This window comes from Gopherus flavomarginatus, chromosome 4 (genome assembly GCF_025201925.1).
Source record: "Gopherus flavomarginatus isolate rGopFla2 chromosome 4, rGopFla2.mat.asm, whole genome shotgun sequence".
In the NCBI taxonomy this organism is placed as follows: domain Eukaryota; kingdom Metazoa; phylum Chordata; order Testudines; family Testudinidae; genus Gopherus; species Gopherus flavomarginatus.
This window is the reverse complement of record NC_066620.1, coordinates 37,729,175-37,751,507: the sequence shown is the minus strand read 5'-3', so window position 1 is coordinate 37,751,507 and position 22,333 is coordinate 37,729,175. Positions and strand designations below refer to the sequence as shown.

Sequence of the window (22,333 nt, the reverse complement as noted above, 5' to 3'; positions counted from 1 at the left end):
TCCATGGTGGCTTCTACAAATACACTTACATACCATCACATCCACAAGTGCCAGCGCCCATGCATGTGTTACAAGGGTTGTAGACCTGAGGCCTCCTACCTTTGAGGATGCATTGCACTTGGTGGAAACACTGTTGTCATTGTTCTATAGCACGGCTGTGGCAGAATGTTCGCTTTCTCCAATGAACTGAATCAAAATAAGCCCATGTGTAAGCAAGCAGCAAAGCACACGCTGGTACAAGCAAATGGTCCAAGAATAGATGCTTTCCAGACCCATCAGACTATTCCTCTTGTTTTCAAGGGGTACCAGAAATAAATCATTCGTGGATAGAACCACAATGAGCAGTCAACAGCAGGCAGCTCTACCTGGTGCCAGGATTCAGTGCTATTCTGCATGAGCAGCTCTAGACTCCTAGCTAGAATTTCCACTTGAATGGGAAATGATTGTTCCAGAGTGTCAGTGCTAACTCTCAGCCTCACACTGCTGCTAGCAGTGGCATTTTACTGAAGCAAGGAAAGGAACTAAACATACAAGAGCACATGAGAGCTAGACAGACACACAAAAAATTGGAGACTGAAAATGTGAAATTAAGGCACAACAGGCCAAAACAAAGCAGCATAAAAGTAAGAGAAATGTTTTTAGCTAATCCCAGGAGCAGCCATGTTTCATTCAAATTGACTAGTGAGAGGACGAGACCAAACGGTAAGAACTAGGACAATCAAATCTGAAGACTTAGCTACCATTAGGCAAGGAATCAGAATTTTTTCCAGTCTATCATTTCCCTAAAGCCTTGAAACAACTGGCTCAAGGCATCTTTATTCACAGGTATTCATGGATCTAGATTCCCCTGTGCAAGGATGCAGCAGGGTTGGTGGAGACACAAGCTTTTGCTTCTAGGTCACCAGTTCAAAACTGGCTCACACTGGGGAACGAGTCAAGGTCATTTGCAGTGAAGGCTGTTTGATGCAGTTTTTCAGAGGCTCTAGAGTTTAGATTTTTTTAAATCTAAAGTGAGTATTTCTAGGCAAATTATATCTTTTCTTTTTTAGTAGCACTGAAGTCAATGGGACTACTCGTGTGCTTGAGCGTTTTGTTGGGTCGGGGCTAAGTAAGGTGAATTGCATGAAAGGTGATGTTTTTAATGTTTATACAGTTTCTGTTTTTTCTGGTCACTAACTTTAAACAGAGAAGACTGTCTTGCAATATTATTACAGAACTTTACCAGTCTGGGCACCAAAGCAACTCACCTGTCTTTTACTATGACCAATAGAGGAGATTTAAAAAAAAAAAAAACCACCACAAGTTTTACTCACCCATCAAAATATAGTTTGATCACCCTGGGCGAGAAGGGCTGAGAATGCCAACATCATCTTTACAGTAAGCAATGATAGGCACATCAAGGGAAAAAAGTCACTGGACTACTGCAGAAAACCACTGGAAAAACCTCAAGTTCTGAATTTGCAAAAATCAATGATATCGGTTTTATTATACCAGCTCATTTGATGAATAAAAATGTGCTTATGGTGAGAAAAAAAATCACTGAGTATAGCACCTTGCTATTCCTCTTGTGTATGTGCTAAGTCACAGCTGCCTAGTTTTCTGTCAAAAAGTGTTTATTTCAGATTAATAAAGCTATAGAAGACCAGAGCACACAGTGCTGTATTTGATGCTTGTGCCAGAATAAACTAAAAACAGCTACATTCTGATTAGAGAGGCTTCATTGTCAATGATGGCTGATGACATTGTACATCTCGCTCGCTCTCTCCATGCACACACATACACATGCACACAGATAAATTAAGGTTGCAAAGTTAAGCACTCAAAAGTTTGGAAATGCTAGAATTAAGGTTGCCTGTGCCCATATTATTACTGATAGAGTTGGCAGTGATGCCCATAGTTAAACTTTCCATGGTAAGCCTGTTTTCAGTTAGTCACAGCTTTGCCACACTGTAACCATTTGGGCTGAAAATTTTCCATGCCAAGTATCTGTGTCAGACTAATTTTTTTTAAAAAAGTTTCAGCTAGAACAGTTCAGCCATTTCCAAGAAAGAGATTAGGGGAAATATATTGTTTTTCCCATTTTAATTTTGTACATGCTGTTATCTGGCATTTCTTAACTTTTAAATGCTTATCTTCGAAACCTTAACATTCATTTAACATCTGTTTTTAGCAGTGACACATGCAGAGCAGAAGAAAAACAGCACTATGTTCAGCTAGCAGAAGGAATTGCAGAACTGGTTGTTAATGCCAACCACCGCCACTCCCCACCACGTCAACTTGGAAATTGAGCAAATTTGATATGAAAAGTCATTTGGCCAAATTCTGCTTGCTGTCATACCATTTGTGAATCCTTTAAAGTCAATGGATTTGCACCAATATAACTGAAAGTAGAATGCGACCTCCAGATGGAAAACACTAAACAACAAGATGTCATTTACACAGTCAGTTTTCAGAGCAGAACCTCACTGAGTCTAGGGGAATAAGAAGAGCAATCAGCATTTATACAGAGATATAGAGAAGCCCAATACTGTACATAACAATTTATTTCTTGCTTCCAGTTTGGGTAAATTTTAAGAAGGTTGAAGCAACAGCTTAAGCTTTCCTCCTGTTGCATAGAAACGAATCTAGTAGGTCCTTCTATTGCTTATGGTTTCCAGAGCAAAATCTAGTTAGAGCATGCCTAGCGTTAATCAAATTTAAGTAGGGCAGTAAAGCGATTTTAAAAATTGATCACAATTAATCATGTGGTTAATCACACTGTTAAACAATAGAATATCATTTATTTAAATATTTTTGGATGTTTTCTACATTTTCAAATATAATGATTTCAATTACAACACAGAGTACAAAGTTTACAGTGCTCACTTTATATTTATTTTTTATTACAAATGTTTGCATTGCAAAAAAACAAAAGAAATAATATTTTTTCAATTCCCTCATTACAAGGACTGTGGTGCAATCTCTTTATCATGAAAGTTGAATTTACAAATGTAGAATTATGTACAAAAATAACTGCATTCGAAAATACAGTAAAACAATGTAAAACTTTAGAGCCTGCAAGTCCACTCAGTCCTACTTCTTGTTCAGCCTATTGCTCTGAAAAACAAGTTTATTTACATTTGCAGGATATAACACTACCTGCTTCTTATTTACAGTGTCACGTGAAAGTGAGCATAGGCATTCGAATGGCACTTTTGTAGCAGGCATTGCAAGGTATTTACATACCAGATGTGCTAAAGATTCATGTCTCTTCATGCTTCAATCACCATTCCAGAGGTTATGCATCCATACTGAAGACAAGTTCTGCTAGAAAATTATCCAAAACAGTGTAGACCAATTCATGTTCATTTTCATTGTCTGAGTCAAATGCCACCAGCAGGTTCATTTTCTTTTTTCGGTAGTTCGGGTTCTGTAGTTTCTGCATCGGAGAGTTGCTCATTCGACACTTCAGAAAGCATGCTCCACAGCTCATCCCTCTCAGATATTGGAACTTCAGATTCTTAAACATTGGTCAAGTGCTGCGTCTATCTTTAGAAATCTCACATCAGTACCTTCTTTGCGTTTTGTCAAATCTGCAGTGAAAGTGTTCTTCTTGGAGTGTTTGCTCATGTTGATTCCATTCCAGGTGTGCACACACCAGAGTGCGCAACTGTCAGAGATTTTTGCATTAGCAGTACCCGTAGGGCTGACTGTGGCGCCCTCTGGAGTGCTGTGCTCACATGGCAGTATATCAGGCACTATCAGCCCCACATCCTCTCAGTTCCTTCTTACCGCCTGTGGTGGTCAGTCAGAGCACCTTTCTTGCTTAGCAAGAGCTAGCGGGTGTCTACCATTCTGAACTTCATGCCTTAATGCCATTGTACATTCACTTTGCTAGTGCTAAGTAGTTAGAAAGTTTTTAAGTACTTGTTAAGTGTTAGTGAGTTACTAGTTAGGGTCACAGTGGGACTTTGCCCCAGGCGGGGCATGCCCCAGTCTCCTGGGTTCAAGCTCTGCTTGGATTGCAACAGGCCTATGTATGTTAGTGACTACCACAGCAGATGCCTTCAGTGCCTGGGGAGTCACACATTAAGGGGCGGTGCCAAATTTGCAAAAACTTTTGGCCCGCACCCAGAGGAGCGGGACATCTGCCTCAGGGCTCTCCTGATGGAATCCGCCCTCTGCCAGGCTTCCAAGCCATCTGGGCAGGTCACACCAAATGCCTTGGCCTCCGTGCACAGCACATCGCTGGGACCTGTTTGCCATCGCTGGCACCGAAGAAGGTGGCCAAGAAGTGCTCCCCAGCACTGAGCAAGAAGGCCCAGTGGTCATCTATCAAGGGACCCATGTCCATGCAATCGTGCCTCTCCAGCTGAAGTGCCCAGCCCCCTTAAAGGTCTGCAACTGACTCATGGGAGCGGTATGGGACCCACACTCCTGCCTGCACCTCTGTCAGCCCAGGCTCCCCCCAGCACAGAGAGAACACAGGTCTCCACCTGCTCCGAGGACGACCCTGGTGCTGCAGGACCCAGCTAAGGCTCCTCAAGAAGACAAGCCCACCATTAAGGCTCCTCAGAGGACAGGGGAACAACGCCAGTCACCGGATAGAACACATTGATCATCACCACCGCATTCGGAATCCTGGGGCAGATCCCAATCGTATCATCAGTCACCCAGGATTTACACTTCCAGTTCCCCATGGTGCTACTCTCTCTGGCATGGTGCCAACACTCCCCTTTCTATTCCCAGCACCACTTGCTGTCTTGATGGGACTGACGCTTAGAGGACGACCAATCACCAGCATGGTGGGAAAGTTTCCTGCCCCGGTCCTGGTCCCCCTGGCACCGCTCTCGATGCTCCAGTTACTGTGCAGTTATGCCCAGGCAATGTTCACCTGTAGCTATGACCAGCAAACAAACACAGGCATTGACGGCTCCTCCATGGTTGCCAGAGGAGGGTTCCTCCAGTATGGAAGGCCCGTTCAGCCCATTGTCACGCTCTCATCGATGTCACTGGGCACCAGAGTCCCTCATTGGTGGCACCACAATAGCAGCATGGCCAGTAGCCAGTGCAGTGGCCTTATTGGAGCGCGTGGGGCGTACCAGTTGTGATGATGCCTCCTTCACAGCACTCCTAGGTGCCTGAAATGGAATATCGGATGGTGGCTCCACTGGCACCAGACCTGGTACCGAAAGCCCATTCTGAGGTCAGGGTGGAGGAACCTGTGCCCACCGCAAAGCCTCTTTCTCTGACAGTGGTCGAGACCTCAGCACCTCCACCGGTGGTCCAGTCTTCCTTGTTGTCCCCAGATGAAGTGGTTGCAGGACCTTCCAGAGCTAGCCAGCTAGATAACTTCAGGGAGCATCAAGACCTTCTCTGGCATGTGGCCAAGAACTTGGGGCTTGAGGTACAGGAGATGGCAGAGCAGGAGGACACCCTCTTCAATGTTCTCTCAGCCTCTACACTTGCCCGGGTTGCCCTGCCTGACTGTGCATGAAGGGATCCTCAAGATAGCCAAGGCCTTGTGGCAGACCCATTCCTTCATCCCGTCTGTGATGGGTTGGATCACAGAAACCCCCCTGGGAGCTGCCACCTGATGTGCCATGACTACTTCTGCCCCTGCTTTCCTGCCCTGGCATTTTAGGGCTCCAGCACCCTGTCTTGTTGAGCCAGACATGCCAGTCTGCTCCAACACAGACCCAGGGTCTGAACCACATGCCCCAAAGCTGCAGAATTAACCTGGAAGCAGCTTACAGAAGTGTTCTTGTCTTTAACACTCAGATGCCCAACTCCCAATGGGGTTTAAACCTCAAATAAATCCATTTTACTCTGTATGAAGCTTATACAGGGTAAACTCATAAATTGTTCACCCTCTATAAAACTGATAGAGAGATATGCACAGCTGTTTGCTCCCTCAGGTATTAATACATACTCTGAGTTAATTAATAAGTAAAAAGTGATTTTATTAAATACAGAAAGTAGGATTTAAGTGGTCCCAAGTAATAGCAGACAGAACAAAGTGAATTACCAAGTCAAATAAAATAAAACACGCAAATCTAAGCCTAATACAGTAATACAACTGAGTACAGATAAAAATCTCACCCTCAGAGATGTTTCAATAAGTTTCTTTCATGGACTGGATGCCTTCCTAGTCTGGGCACAATCCTTTCCCCTGGCACAGCCCTTGTTCCAGCTCAGGTGGTAGCCAGGGTATTCCCCATGATGGCTCCCCCTTTGTTCTGTTCCACCCATTTATATATCTTTTGCATAAGATGAGAATCCTTTGTCCCTCTCTGGGTTCCCACCCCCTCCTTCTCAATGGAAAAGCACCAGGTTAAAGATGTGTAACACTTCTGCCCCTCTGAGTGGGCAGCAACAAGGGTCGGGTTCAGTATCCAGGGATTCCGTTTCAATAACGCAATGCAAAATCAGCTCAAGCCCCCACCCAGTGACCTGGGACAATTACATGCCACCCCCCCCGGGCGCCTCTAGGAGGCAATACTTCCCCTCTCACAAGCACAGGAGTCTGAGTGTAGCAAAATCCTTTTAATACAGGAGGGAAACAATGTGGCATCATATTGGGGAAACACTACAAACAAGATTCATAACATAAACCACGAGCAAAAGACCCACCAAGTAAGTTTTGGCAATGTCCTTTTCCCCTTTAAGGTCTTAAGTCCAATCATCCCAAAGCCCGACAACCCAAATGTCTCTGTCTCTGGTCAGTTCCGCCCCAGAGTTCAAAAGTTTATCTGCAGAGTTTTACTCTCCCAGCTTGGGTGGAAATGGGGGGGTCGCACACAGAGTGTTAATGGGCACCTTACGTGGGCCGGGCCAACTGCCCCGCCTCTCCATGGAGTTCTGCTGCAGCCTTCACCATGACCATCTCCACTCCACCCACTGTGCCACTCCTCCAGCCAACCTGTGAGCCGCTCCAGCCATCCCTGCAAACCGCTCCACTCCGCTTGCTGTTCCATGGGCCGCTCCAACCATCCCACAAACAGCTCAGCTTGGCTCCGCTCACTGTTCTGTGGGCTGCTCCAACCATGCTGCAAACTGCGCCGCTCTGCCAGCTGCTTAGCAATAGATCTTCAGGCTCCCCCACTAGTTAACACATCACTCAGTGATTTCAGCTCTTAGTGATTTCAGCTTGTAGTAGGGGAGCCCCAGTGCTGGTGCACTGTTGGCCCAAAGTGAAGTCAGCTCAGCAGCCTCTAGATAGACTCCTAATGGAATCAAAATTAGCTCTGCTCTTCAACAGTGGAGACAGGAGAAGATGCAATTGGTGTTCCAGATCCTTAAAAGAGGCCCATTCAATAAAGTACAAACACACCAATCCCCAACCTTTCTCAATTCACTGGGCTTTGGCACCCATGTCCCTTGTCTAGCGAGTGCTACTAGTTGATGGTGAGATCCTCTGTCATAAAACAGGCTCATAGTCCCTCATTCACATAATCAGGGTAACACCACTTTATTCCTCCTGCCCCAATAACAGAGAAATTGGGGATCCCACAGCTGTCAAAGTGATCATTTTAGGCTGCCATGGGCTATGCTAGGCAGGGTGGGTGTGCCTATGCAAACAAGATCAGCTCCTGAAATTCTTTTCCACACTTGCCGTAATTCACCACCAGATGTCAGGGTAGAGCTTATCCTGACTGCTTACAGATGGATTCCAGTTCAGGTGACATGATCACATGTCACTGTAAGACTTCATTACGCACTTGCCAGCACACACATATATAGGAAGACTTACAGGTAAAACATAGCCATCTGCAGTCAATTGTCCTTGTTAATGGGAGTCATCAAGATTCCAAACCACCATTAATGGCCCACACTTTGCATAATTATAATAGGCCCTCAGAGTTATATTTCATATTTCTAATTACAGATACAAGAGTGGTACATTTATACAAATAGGATGATCACACTCAGTAGATTATAAGCTTTGTAATGATACCTTACAAAGAGACCTTTTGCATGAAGCATATTCCAGTTACATTATATTAAACTCATTAGCATATTTTCATAAAATCATATAGAGTGCAACGTCACACTACCCACCTTGAAATGGGCCGAGAAAAAGTGTTTTGTGCCAGCCAAAGGTTTTGAATACCTCTTTACCCACCTGCCCCCGGGCTCACTGGTTGTATCTGCAGCCAATGAAAAAGACAAGCAGGTCCCCAGTTCCTTGACTCCCCAAAATAAGGACGCTAAGAAACCTGATTTATTTGTGAGACAGATTTATTCTACTGCCAGCCTGCAATTTTGGGTGGCGAATCATCAGGCTCTGCAGGGCTAATACAGTTTTAATCTCTGGGAAGTTCTGGGAATCCCTCCCTAAGGGTTTGGCCCCAGAGTTTGGCACTCTGGTGGAGAAGGTTACAGTGGTGGCCAGATGCAAGACAAAGCACTGATCATCCTCATAGCCCCGACCTGGCCTCGTCATCACTGCAGAGTCTCTCAGCAGTCATCCCACTGCAGCTACCTCTTTGGTTGTATCTGCTGTCACAGAACCTGCTGCACCTGAACCTGGAGTCACTGCACTTGATGGCTTGGCTGCTGTGTGGCTGAGTACAGATGAATGGGAGTGTTCTGCTGGTGTCCAGCAGGTCTTGCTGGGCAGCAGAAAACCATTTACTAGGGCTACATATATGGCAAAGTGGAAGCAGTTCACGTGTTGTGTCTCAGACCAACACATTCATGGGGATAAAACCCAGCTGCAGGACATCCTGAACTATTTACTGCACCTTAAGCACCAGGATCTGTTGCCATCTTCAATCTAGGTACACCTGGCAGCCATTTCAGCATTCCACCCTCCGCTTCAAGGCCAGTCGTTCTTCGCCCATCCCATGAGGGGGCATTTCCTGAAAAGTTTGGAGCACCTTTACCTGCATGTCTGAGACCCAGTTCCCCCTTGGGATCTGAATCTTGTGCTGTCCAGACTCCTGAGTCCCCCCTTTGAACTCTTGGCTTCCTGCTCCCTTCTGCTTCTCTCCTGGAAGTTTGCCTTCTTGGTTGCTATAACTTCGGCTTACAGGGTGTCCGAGATCAGGGCACTCATGTGGGAGCTGCCCTATATGGTCTTCTACAGGGACATGGTCCAGCTGTGTCTGCACCTACCAATCCTTTGTCCAAAGCCTCATGTGAAGGATGAGGAGTGCAGGCTGCATACCTTGGATGTCAGATGGGTGCTGGCCTTCTACACTGATAGAACAAAGCCATTCTGTAAGTCAACACAGTTGTTCATTGCTGTCCCTGACAGGATGAAAGATTGGCCAGTGTCAGCCCAGAGAATCTTGTCTTGGATCATGGCCTGCATCTGCTGCAGCTATGAGCTGGTGAAAGTGCCCCCACCAGTGATCGTGACGGCTCATTTGACTAGGGCGCAGGCATCCAAGAGATCTGTCGGGCCACAACCTGGTCATCAGTCCCCACATTTGCATCGCGCTATGCACTGACCCAGAATGCTCAAGACTATGCTGGCTTTGGCAGAGCAGTGCTACAAACTGCAAGATTGTGAATTCCGAACCCACCTCAGTTGCTTCTGCTAGTGAGTCACCTAGAATGGAATTGACAGGAGCAAGCACTCAAAGAATTAAAAACTGTTACCTACATTTTCGTAACTGTTGTTCTTCTAGTTGTGTTGCTCATGTCCATTCCATTACCCGCCCTCCTTCCCCTCTGTTGGAGTTGTTGGCAAGAAGGAACAGAGAGGGCATAGGGCCGGTAGCACCTGATATGCCACAGCATGAGTGCAGCACTCCAGAGAGTGCCACAGCCAGCCCTACAGGTACTGTGAAGGCAAAATCTCCGATGCCCACACACATGGGTGTGCACGCACCTAGAATGGCATGGACATGAACAACACATCTCAAAGAACAGTTACAAAAGGTAGGTAACTGTTTTTTCTTAAAACAACAACATGTGCTGGGTCATCATCCAAGATTGCTGTAACATGAAATATATGGCAGACTGCGTGTAACACAGAGCAGGAGACATACAATTCTCCCCTAAGTAGAATTCTTTTTTTAAACAAGCATCATCAGTCTGCAAGCCTGCAAGCATGTCCTCTGGAATGATGGCTGAAGCATGACAGGGCATATGAATGTTCAGCATATCTGGTACGTAAATACCTTGCAATGCTGGCTATAAAAGTGCCATGCAAACGCGTGTTCTTACTTTCAGGTGACATTGTAATTAAGAAGTCGGAAGCATTATCTACCGTAAATGTAAATAAACTTCTTTGTCTTAGCGATTGACTGAACAAGAAGTAGGACTGAATGCATTTATAGGCTCTAAAGTTTTACATTGTTTTGTTTTTGAATGCAGTTGTGTAACAAAAAAATCTACATTGTAAATTTCACTTTCATGATAAAGAGATTGCATGATAGGACTTGCATGAGGTGAATTGAAAAACACTATTTCTTTTATCATTTTTTACATTGCAAATATCTGTAATAAAAATTATAAAGTGAGCACTGTACACTTTGTATTCTGTGTCGCAACTGAAATCAATATATTTAAAAATGTTCAAAAACATCCAAAAATGTTTAATAAAGTTTAATTGGTATTCTATTGTTTAACAACTCAATTAATCCCACTATTAATCGTGATTAATTTTTTTAATCGCAATTACTTTTTTTGAGTTAATCCTGTGAGTTAACTGCGATTAATTGACAGCCCTACAAATAAACTCATTTACCATGTTGGAGAAAAAAATATCAGGAGAGAAGGATTTGTGAAATAGTTCCCATTTTCTGTGCAGTGACACCGCTGTCTGAACAATAAGGAATTTATATCGTGACTGTGTACAATGAACAGGGTGACTCTGCACACACTTTACCTTCTTCAGGCTGATCCCAAATCTGTTGACATCACTGGGGGTTTTTCCATTGACTTCAGCTGTTAGAGGAGATGAAAACAGCTGTCCAGACTGCTTGTAAACTCCATAATGCTTTTGTCATCTTTTGAAGGGTGTTAATCCAAGTATGATGGATAAATTCTAACCTGGATGCTTACATTCTCCCTAGTTAAATCCTTCCTACAGCATCAATGGGATACAATATTCCCTGGAGCTCAGTATCCTAACTCATCAGTTAGCATTGCTGTGTGATGTTACATGTTCCAGCACTGGGTCCTTCCATGTCTTGCTTCCCAGAAGAGGTTACATTTCAGGGATAGGCAATGTGATTACAGCCTGGATATGGCCAAGTAATATTGGGGAATCATTCAGGAAGAAAAGTGCTTTAAATCACTGAAGGTGGTGTTGTAAGGAGCTACAATACTGATTAGGTCCACAGCCTTGAATGGGGGGCGAGGAGGAGCTGCACTAGGAGTTCAAGGATATAGCACATCCTCCATGCTCCTTGATGCCCGGAGGAGAGGTGTCAAATTGACCTTTCTTTATGTGATAACATGCTCCCCCAGCACACCCTGCCCACTTCATAGGATGGGACCATGTTCCCTCCCCCTTAGTGATTTGCAAAGAACAGGACCCATAAAAGAACAGGTCTTACCCTGCCTTGAGCACAGTGAATGCAATGGTCCTTGGCCTTTGCATGGGATGCAGATGGAGGGAGGAAGGCTTCTTGCGTTATCTTGCCTCCATTTGTGCAAAGGACCAACAGCAATTTAATCCCAGCCTCCCCCACTACACACACACTTTTCATCAACAGATCTCTCCTTTTTCACATGTAAATGCTTATGCAAGTAAGATCCTTTCTGTTTTGTTGTTGTTATGCATGTGAACGCAGCAATCAGAAACATATGACAATTACATGTGAAAAACTATAATAAAATATTGCTGGGATTCTGACTTAAATCACCAAACAGGAAATATATGGCAAAAAGACTAACTCCATCCTTAATCCAGCTCCATTGTTCCTAAGCACAACTGAAGTCTGAACAGTAGGTAGTTTTACATTTATTTGCTGAAATACACAAGAGAACAGCTGAAAGCATGGAATTTCAGCCTCATGTCCAGCCCTTCTTGTTTAGAGTGGTTTAGGTCAAATCTTGACCTTTCCTCTAAAGGCTTTTTAAATGGAGAAATGTTAATTTCATACATGACACATATTTGATATCTGAAAGATGCAGATTTATTTACCTTTATTAAAAATATAATCCCATTTCTTAATATTTTTGTGAACTGGTTATTGTTTAAAACTTCCCAAAAGACAAGGAAATAATTTCCAAGTGGGAAAGAGACAAGATTTTTTCAAATAGAAATAAAATTTACCATGCTTCTGAGATTATTTTCCTTTTGCAGAAGCCAACGTGTTGGACAACAGCTGGCTTTTGCTTACTTCTGTGTTTGTATGTTAGCATTGTGACATCATCCACGTCAGCAGGGGTCTGCTCATTCCAAGGAGACACAGTCCTGGATTTCAGCTACCCTGGGCTCTGTTCATTGTTCCTCCTTTCTGTAAAAGGGACTGTTTCTTACTCAGTTGCAGCTACAAAGCACCACAGGAGCCCTAGCCACTGATCACATCAAAATGGCTTTATTTTAAAAAGAAAAATAACCCTTAGCAGTAGAGTAGGGAGGGGGGAGGGGAGGCGAAGACTCACAGAGTTAAAGCATACATGCAGCTTAAAAATCTCATGAGTCTCACGATATTTGGTGTTTTTTTTAATAAAGCACCAGCTAATAGAGTCAGATCAGTATATGAGACTCAGCTTTCATTTTTAAAATGCTCTCATGGTTGTAAAGAAGAGCTTGGAAATGTGACCCTAAAGGAACCAACAGAAGAAAACAAATAAAAAGAATTTATTACTGCATGAATCTCAATCTCATGATTTTTTGAGACTTGACTGTTGATTTTTGAATGCTTGATGTTGGCCATATTAGGCATGAAACGTGAAAGAGAGAAAGCCTTGTGGCTGAAGTTCTCTGTTTCTCCACGGAACAGGTGCAGAGTGGCTAGCAGCACAGGAACACTACTACATCAGTGTGCTGCAGTCAGGCTTTAGAGAGGGACCACCTTTAACGATGAGAAAGCAAGTTCAGTTCTCTATGGCAATTGGTCCTGGGGTTTGACTAATGGTGGGGTTTGAGATGTGGAGAAGTGGACAATAACATTATTATTTCCTTTTGATCTATACTAACAAGTGAATTGGCTTGAACACACACTGCTTTTAGCATTTCTTTGATATTCACACACAAGTGAATTGCCTCATTGCTCTCATCTGAGCTTGTCTGCCAGCTAGTAACCAGACAGACACCATCACAAAAACAACCACCTAACCCAACTTTACTTGTAAATTAAGCCCAGTTGCTGTGTAAGGCAGATAGACCTATTAAACCAGAGCCCCTCAATGCCACAATCTCTTTTCAGAGTGTAAAGTCATATTTTAAAACATGCTGGGCAAATTCTGTTCCTAGTTGACTTCATTGGGGATATACCAGTGAGCAGAAGGCAGTCCATTATGTGAAAGTCCTGTGCTTGATTTCTGTACATGTTCATACAGGACAAGTTATATTCCGTTTGGTCAAGAGCAAAATCAAACCACCGCAAGTGCCAAAACACAAATCAAAGCCACCAGGTCATTGGCATCATTCTAAGCCTGAACCCATTTTTCAGTTAGACGTTTATATCATTTGTGAATTAAGTTGCATCATACAATGTGGCTGGTGCATAATTCTTAAAAAACAAAAAAAACAAAACAAAATCAACACAGCACTCATTATACTCAATTCAGTGAGGCATAAAATAATTGATACAGTAACTGTTCATTTTGAGATATGTCACATGAGTCATCCACCAGAAGAACACAGAAGACTAATTGTACCACCTTACTACTAATGTTGATGGCCACTGATTGCAGCCTGTGAGGTCTGTCAGATGTATTAAAAATAATATCAACAGGAAGCAAAACAACAAAAAGCAAAGAAATGCAGAGTTAATCAGAAAAGAGACCACACAGCTAGGACTATTTTAGGTGCAATGGCAGTTGTTAAGATGAAGCCCTTCTCTGCCTGCCCATAATATAGTGCATTTCCTGCTTAACCACATTGACTTGCATTCGTTAGCTGGGACAACACGCACATTTATGTAGTGCAGTTTGTTGTGTCTGATTTTTTTTTTAATATTTATTGAAGAGCTTTGGGGAAAATTGTCTTTGCACTTTTAAGGCCAGTCTTATCATGACAGAAATCTACAAGAAACTGGGCACATTAAAAAGAGACACCGACACCAAATTCTCTATTGCAGCCTTAATTTTAAAAAACAACAAAACAACAATTAACCAACCCCTCCCTCAACCATCTGCCTGAAAATTCTGTTATTTGTATAGGTAACATCTACAATTACTATAACTCTTTGTTTACTTTGGTCCAGATTCTGCCTTCCTGATTCCCACTGAGTCATACCTTATTCTTCAATGTACCACAGCTAAGTCAGTTTCCCTCATTCTGACAGCCACTTTCTCCACCTCACCTCCCACTCCCACAACAGGAAAGAGGAAAATTTTTGTAAAAATAGAAAAAATTGACTGTAAAATCTCAAGTAATTGGCAGGGGATTCCAGGACAGATGAAACATCTGAAATTACTTTAAATTCATTGTTTGAACCTGATTGGATGTTCAAGTTTACGGTATTTTGATTCTGTCTCTTGGGTAGAGCTAGGTGAAATTTTTCAGCTGAAAAAATGGAGTTTTGGAGCTACCAAAACATGGCAAAAGTTTATCTTTATGTTGTCAAGTTGTTCATTTGAGGAAAAAAATCTGAAAAAGAAATAGAAATGTTTCCTTTTCATATTTTCAAAATGAAAGGTTTCAATTTTTCAGTTTGAAGCAAATTTCATTTAAAAAATTCCTTTAATTTTATTTTAAAAATCCAAAAATATTTAACAAATTTTGAAAATGCTGTCAGGCCCCCAGTGCCTTAGTGTCAGGAGAAAGATTCTGTCCTTAATATAGGTCATATGAAGTCCATTTACTCAGGCTCTGCCTGCGTTATGTGACTTTCACTGTACACACAACAGAAGGGAGAGGGAGAGGGAGGGAAAGAAGCATGGGAAAGCATTCCTTCCCAGGTCACTGAATTAATCTTGGAGGTGTACATTACACATCTACTTTATACAGTGAAAAGGTTATCTTACTGTAAGCTGCCCTAGGAAGCATTATGAAGCTGCACATCTGTGGGAAGTGCATTTTCCTTTCACATTTTATCACTCTCCAAATACAGCTATATTTTTCAGCACATCTTACACTGCATTTAAACCAAGGTTACTGAGATTTTTACAGTGACATTTTACTATTTTTATAAATGATTGTCCTCCCCTCTCTTGTTGTGTGATGTTCGTGGGACAGTAATTCAATACCTTTTTTATATTTTAAAACCTCTAGCCTGGTCTCTAAGTTATTAGGATGTTCAATTCAGTATCATACTGTATATTGCCAGATTGTCCTTCCCTGAACCTTCAATAGTATTTCAAAATAATTTTCAAGATGCTTATAAATCAGAAATGTAGATTAAGCAACTGAACCAGTCACAGTTGAATTCCGATTTTATTCATACTGTCCTTTCACAACTTTAAAACTGACTTTGCTTCTGCATGAAAAGATAAATTCAAATTCTCAATTTAGTTTCAAAAGCTAGCTACAGAATAAAAATAACGTGAACCCCCTCCCCTAGAAAGACCACTCTAGCAAAGCACAAAACAAAATTTTTCACAGCTGTAGTTTTGGGATGGGCGGGTACAGTATGCATAAAAGAGGCTTAGTTGCAATTGAAGGAGATTAGTGCCTAAAGAAATAAAGCTTCTTTACACAGCACTTTATTAAGAAAACTGGACCCTAAAAAAACATGCTGTAGTGATGTCTAAAATACACAGTGCAGCTCCTGCACCATAAGAAGTCAAAATCTCCAATCAAGATGCAAATTTCAGCCGCTCCCAAACTCAGTTAAAAATGGGATTTTTTTAATAAGCAAGAAAATGCAATAAAGCACAGCTGAAGACGTAGATGGGCAGGATGGTAAGACGGTTCTCTTAGAATAGTTAACTATATTCTGACTTCACAACACAACTATTTTCTTCATGTTTACATTAGGTTTAATCAGTACGGATTTTATCCATTATTCCATCATGTTTTCCTGTCCAGTGTTTCCTTCAGATAATAACTACACCAGTCCCTCTTGTATTAACCTCAGCAGAGTCTGAACCTCTTATAGCATCTCCCTTTAATGCATCGGAGCAGGGTTGTTTACAGGCTATAAAACTCAGCTACATCTAAATCTTAACAATTTAAACTGGTCGGGGAATACTGCTCTCAAGGTTTTTCCACTTTAAAGCAACACGGTTTACACATTTAGTACAATCAATACATGTCAATGTCATGCTTCATTTTCATGCTTCATTTTACCAACCCGTTAATCAGACTAATGAGGCTCAGTGTGAAGAAATCCTTTTGTTTAAAGCTAAACTGTCCATGAAACAAGATTTATAATGGCCTTCATTTGCTTATGCAGCTTATTATTTACTAGTAATAGCAAAACTGTGTAAACTTCATCTCCTACACTTTAAAGAAAGAAGCTATATATATTTCAAGTCCTAGATTAAATTTGCAAGCACTGTGATAGTATGCTAATGCAGGAATGCCTTAACAATTCATTAGAGGGTATTTAAAATAAAGACAGATATTTGTAAATAAAAAGTATGAATTTGTAGCATAAGATGACAGGATGAATGAAAATATTGGCAAGCAGTTTATTGCCTGTGATTTAATGAACAATTCTCCAGCCAGCCAGCAGGAAACCAATTTTTTAAAACATATAAACAGTTTCACCAGTCTTGGCCTGAATAGTTAGCGTTCTGATTAATTAAATGATCTAAGATCTGGGTCTCACACACACATACACGATCAATCACCATAGGAGAAAGACACTAATACTGGGGGTGGGAAATCACGTATTCCTAGCTATGAACTCATTACAAGACTATATTTCAAGTCTGTGACATAACTGGGCCTGATCCTTCAATCTCTCCACACATGGACCTTCTACCAGATGTAATGAGAGTTTTGCAGGTGGCGTACTTGCAGCATCATAGGAATTGCCATACCGAACAGGGCTCCATCTAGTTTAGAACCTAGTCTCTGACGGTGGCCAATACCCAGGTTTCGCAGGAAGATAGGAGAGAAGTGGACAACCATGGAATAACCTGTTCATAGTGGATGTTTCTTCCTCACCGTTCAGTTTGTGGGTGACTTATGCCCCAAAAAGCAAGGGTGTGGGTTAAAAAAACGTGTATCCTACTTTTGTGCCTGTGCATGTTCTCATTATCCATGTAAATATCCAATCCCTCTGGAAACCTACTATGTTCCTGGACGCAGTAATAGATCTTGTGGAACTGAATTCCACAGGTTAACTATGCATTTGGTCAAATATTTCCCTGTATCAGTTTTAAATAGGTCACCTTTCAATCTCATTGAATTGAATGTCCCAAAACTTCATTAATACAGAGTTAAGGCTCCTAGCACAGCCTGCAGGAATGGTTCAGTAAGGGGGAGTCCAAAATAACTAGTAAAAGTGACTAAGGACTTGTCTATTCAGTGCACTAGTCAGCACCATTCATGTGTAAATTCTAGTGCACACTAATGTGCTGCACACTAACTGGTTCACACTAAAAATTCCCTAGCCCCGTTTCTACATTAAAACACACTAGACCAGTCCTAAGAGAATTTGCCATTGTTTGTGTGGTGTTCCAAATATTTAATTCCAGTATTAACTGCATGCATTCCCGCTCTGTCCACTGTGCTTGGTGTAGTCAGACTGAACGGTGGAGGTGTTAGTTGCAGCAGTATGGAAGAGATGTCACTGTCACACCAGAAGAAGACCCTAAGGGATCAAGCACGCCTCATTTCAGTGCTGAGTTTTGTAGCTCTGCCTGCAGAGGTGCACACAGGTGTTTTCTTAACCATGCGAATTGCCAGCAGTCTGGTGACGTACATAACTATGGTCTCCAGAGTTTAGTGTGGGGTAAGTGAAAGCAATGTCTCAGGACAAATTCCGTAGACAAGGGTGGTAACATGGTGCTAGTCTGGGATGGCTGGTGTGGAACAGGCTCAGTTCTGAACCAATTCATTCCTTTTCAAACTCTCCTGCAGTGCACTGACCTCCCCTTTCCCCCTTTAAGCCGCTAAGTCAGTTTCCCTCATTTTGAGAAACACTTTTTTCTCCCCACCTCCCATGCCCACAACTAGAAGAATCAGCATCAGGGGGAATGGTGAACCTGGAGCCTGTCCCTCACTACTGGGGGCAGCATGGGGGCAGAAAGGGAGTTCTGGGTTGTTTAATCTATTGGAGAGCAGCAGAGCCCACTCCCTTGGTCTGGTGAAGCAGCCCTGGGAGTGGTGGGTATTTATAGGGAAGAAGGAGGAGGGCACAGATGGCCCTGCTTCCCTTCTTCCACATTTATGACATGAGAAAGGAAGGTGTGCAATTTTCTGCTCTTATGGGTCTGCTCTGTCAGCACTTCTCTGTGAACTCAGGGAAAAGGTCTACACTACAAATTTAGGTCAAATTTAGCAGTGCTAGATGGATTTAACCCTGCACCCGTCCACACGATGAAGCCATTTTTGTCTACTTAAAGGGCTCTTAAAATCGATTTCTGCATTCTTCCCCTCCGAGAGGATTAGTGCTGAAATCGACCTTGCTGGGTTGAATTTGGGGTAGTGTGGACACAATTCAATGGTATTGGCCTCCGGGAGCTATCCCAGAGTGCTCCTTTGTGACCACGCTGGACAGCACTTTCAACTCACATGCACTGGCCAGATAGAAAAAGACCCGTGAACTTTTGAATTTCATTTCCTGTTTGGCCAGCATGGCGAGCTCAGAGGTGACTGTGCAGATCTCATCAGCAGAGGTGATCATTGAGTCCCAGAATCGCAAAAGAGCTCCAGCATGGACTGAACAGGAGGTAGTGGATCTGATCACTGTATGGGGAGAGGAATCCATGCTATCAGAACTCCACTCCACCCCAGAGGACTGCCCAAGCAACAGAAAGCTGGCATTCAGTAAGTTTTAAAGTGCAGTGTGGCCTTGTTCTTCCCTCCTCCTCCCTGGCAGTTATCCCCCCATTTTATGTGACAAATTAATAAAGAATGCATGATTTGAAACAACAATGACTTTATTGCCTCTGCAAGCAGTGATCAAAGGAGGGAGAGGAGGGCAGTTGGCTTACAGGGAAACAGAGTGAACCCAGGGGACGAGTTTTCATCAAGGAGAAACAAAAAAAATTTTTACACCGTAGCCTGGCCAGTCATGAAACTGGTTTTCAAAGCGTCTCTGATGCACAGCGTGCCCTGCTGTGCTTTTCTAACTACCCTGGTGTCTGGCTGCACATAATCAATGGCCAGGCGATTTGCCTCAACCTCCCACCCTGCCATAAATGTCTCCCCCTAACTCTCACAGATATTGTGGAGCACACAGCAAGCAACAATAACGATGGGAATATTGGTTTCACTGAGGTCTAACCGAGCCAGTAAACTGCTCCGGTGCGGTTTTAAACATCCAAATGCACATTCTACCACCATTCTGCACTTGCTCAGCCTGTAGTTGAACTGCTTCTTACTACTGTCCAGGCTTCATCAGCCATGGGAGCAAGGGGTAGGCTGGAGTAGGTGGGACCATGCAGTGCTGCTGACTGGGAGAGCAGCCTGAGGCAGAAGCCTCCAGCTCGCATGATATTCCAAGCAGCACTGCATCTCCATGAGACAAAACTTAAAGAAGAGAATTACCTGGAGTCACTCCCATTTATGTCCAGGCACCCTGACCGACCTCACCAAGGTCTGCCAGGAACACCCAGGAGACGACGACAACAGCTAGCAGTCGTACTGCACCATCTGCTGCTGCAAAGGCAAGGAGCTGGTGCTATGTAGCAATGCAGTACCATGTCTGCCAGCAGCACCCAGGAGACATACGGTGGGCTCCATGTTTGCTGTGCTGTGTTGTCTGCACGGGTAACCCAGGAAAAACGGCGAGAAACAATTGTTTGCTGTTGCTTTCATGGAGGGAGGGGGGCCTGATGACATGTACCCAAAACCACCCGCAACAATATTTTTGCCACTTCAAGCATTGGAGCTCAACCCAGAATTCCAATGGGTGGCAGAGACTGTGGGAACTGTGGGATAGCTACCCACAGTGCAATGCTCTGAAAGTCAACACTAGTCTCGGTATTGTGGACGCACACTGCCAAATTAATGAGCTTAGTGGGGAAGCACACAATCAACTTTATAAAGTCAATTTCTAAAAAATTGACCTAATTTCATACTGTAGACATACCCTTTGAGGATCATCCCTTAGTCATAGAGGGATCATAGAAAAGTTACATTTTGAAAACCTCATTCTTTGTCAAAGTTCTATCAATTAAACTGAATTACCAAAAATCATATTGTTTGAAGAATCCTTTACATTAATAATTGCCCTTGTATAGGGGAATGCTGGTCCTTCAGTAGCTGTGCCAGAGCATATGCTAAAGGGGTAAAATTGACAAAGAGGAAGAGCCTGCACCATCCTAATCTCTACACTGCTTCAATGCCCCCTTCCTCCCCCGACTTCATTCCTCTCACTGATAATGTTGACAATGTCACAGCTCAGCTATCAACTTGAACTTAAAGAATTAAAACATTTAAGACCATTTGTGCACATCTGGACTCACCTACAGTTTAAAAGACCCTCTGCCTTAAACTGCTGACTCTAAACAAATGTAAATTTTGTTATAAAGTATGCTGCAAAGTAGGATAATCTTTGGTACATGATGATAAATAGAGGAAGGGTTTGTTAAAATGTTTCTGATCTTCTACATACATAAAACACAGTTCAGGAGAACTATGGAAAAGGCTATAGGCACATGATAGATCTCTGAGAAAGTCACAAAGCACTCCCATTTCGCTGCTGTGATTACAGGGCCGGATTATGACATTCTGAGTCTCTAAGTCATGTCGAGTGTAAGAGGCCCCATACCATAAAAAAAATGAATTTATTATTTTCACAGAAAGGACATTGAATATATAAACGCGAAAGCTTTATATTTGCATATATACAAACACGAAGTTGTAAAAATTAGAACAATCTTCATTTTCAGCAGCCCTCTCTGTAATGATGATATCATGACAGAAATAAATTTTAGACAAATTTTTTGAACTAATTGCAAATGTAAGTAAAGTAGAAGTAAACAATATAAAAAATACGAAATAAAAAAATGCAGTAAATAATACAATTTACTGGAAGAGTTCTCAGGAAATTTTTCTTTTCTTTTCGGGCATCTAAATTGTGGAATTCCTTGTCTGAATACGCAATGAGACTCTTAGAGGATATAAGATGGCAAAAGAGGATACAAGAGGCAATACAGGATATAGGATGCATATAACCCACAAGCTTAAATCTCAATTGTTAGTTATATTGATATGAATTACACCCAGATAATAAGAAACCATCAGAAGATTGTATGCATGTTGTATTTTTCCAATAAATTGATTTGCTTTGTTTTTATAGAAGGTTATACTGAATTACCTAATATTGCTACTAAAATTAGTAGCAGAAAGTTTTTATTGAAACCTGTAAAAAAATAATTTTATATTATAAATATTGAGATTTATATATCTACAAAACAACAACAAATATATATATTCCAAAAACTTGTGTTTTTTTATCAGGATATTTCTGTGAAAGCTAGTGCTATTTTCTCCATGTTCTCACAGGAAAACAAGAGAGAATACATAACTTTTTTTACACCATGAATATGGAAAATTATCCTTCTTTTTCTATAAATAAAAAAAGTTTGATTAATTTTCTTAGCGAGATACAAAGTTTATCCAGACGATATATAAAATATATTTACAAATGTTTATTCCAATTTAATTTTCACTACAAAACAATGAATTCTTGGGAATTTTCTTTTGCCATACTATAAAAATATAATTAATTATGCATATGATATGTGATTTATAAGTCTATATAAGAATTTTTACATGGCATACAACCTATAATAAAATATTATCTTGCACACTCCAAACCTGTTGAGCAGAAAATTCCAGTCTTTCTTCTAGGCTCCCCCCCTCACGTTCACTTCTCTATCCTCTGTCTCCCCCAGGACCACTAATGAATCTCTAGTAAACACCTCGGACACACAGACTGACAACAAGCTCTATGTGCGAAAGAAAAAGAAAGAATTTACCAGAAAAAAAGACTGGTAATCTCTAGACAAGCATTGAGAAAGTGAGAAAAACTAGCCTATATTCAAGCAAATATGAATATTATAGGCTTTAATAGCCTATACATCATATATACACAGAGTTTGAAATAACTTGCTCACCAAGTACTCAGAATATTTTGATATATATGTATATCTT

General features: G+C 42.1%; 1 long non-coding RNA gene across 4 annotated transcripts in view; it reads right to left on the bottom strand.

The window, feature by feature from the left end:
• The window catches only part of LOC127050249 (uncharacterized), an 81,963-nt gene that overhangs the window by 20,228 nt on the left and 39,402 nt on the right, over positions 1–22,333 (bottom strand). The window contains exon 4 of one of the 4 annotated variants that reach the window (XR_007774167.1): positions 21,998–22,128. The exons of the other annotated variants lie outside the window; for them this stretch is intronic. This is a non-coding gene — a long non-coding RNA (uncharacterized LOC127050249). The remainder of the gene's footprint in view (positions 1–21,997; positions 22,129–22,333) is intronic. 4 annotated transcript variants of the gene reach the window in all.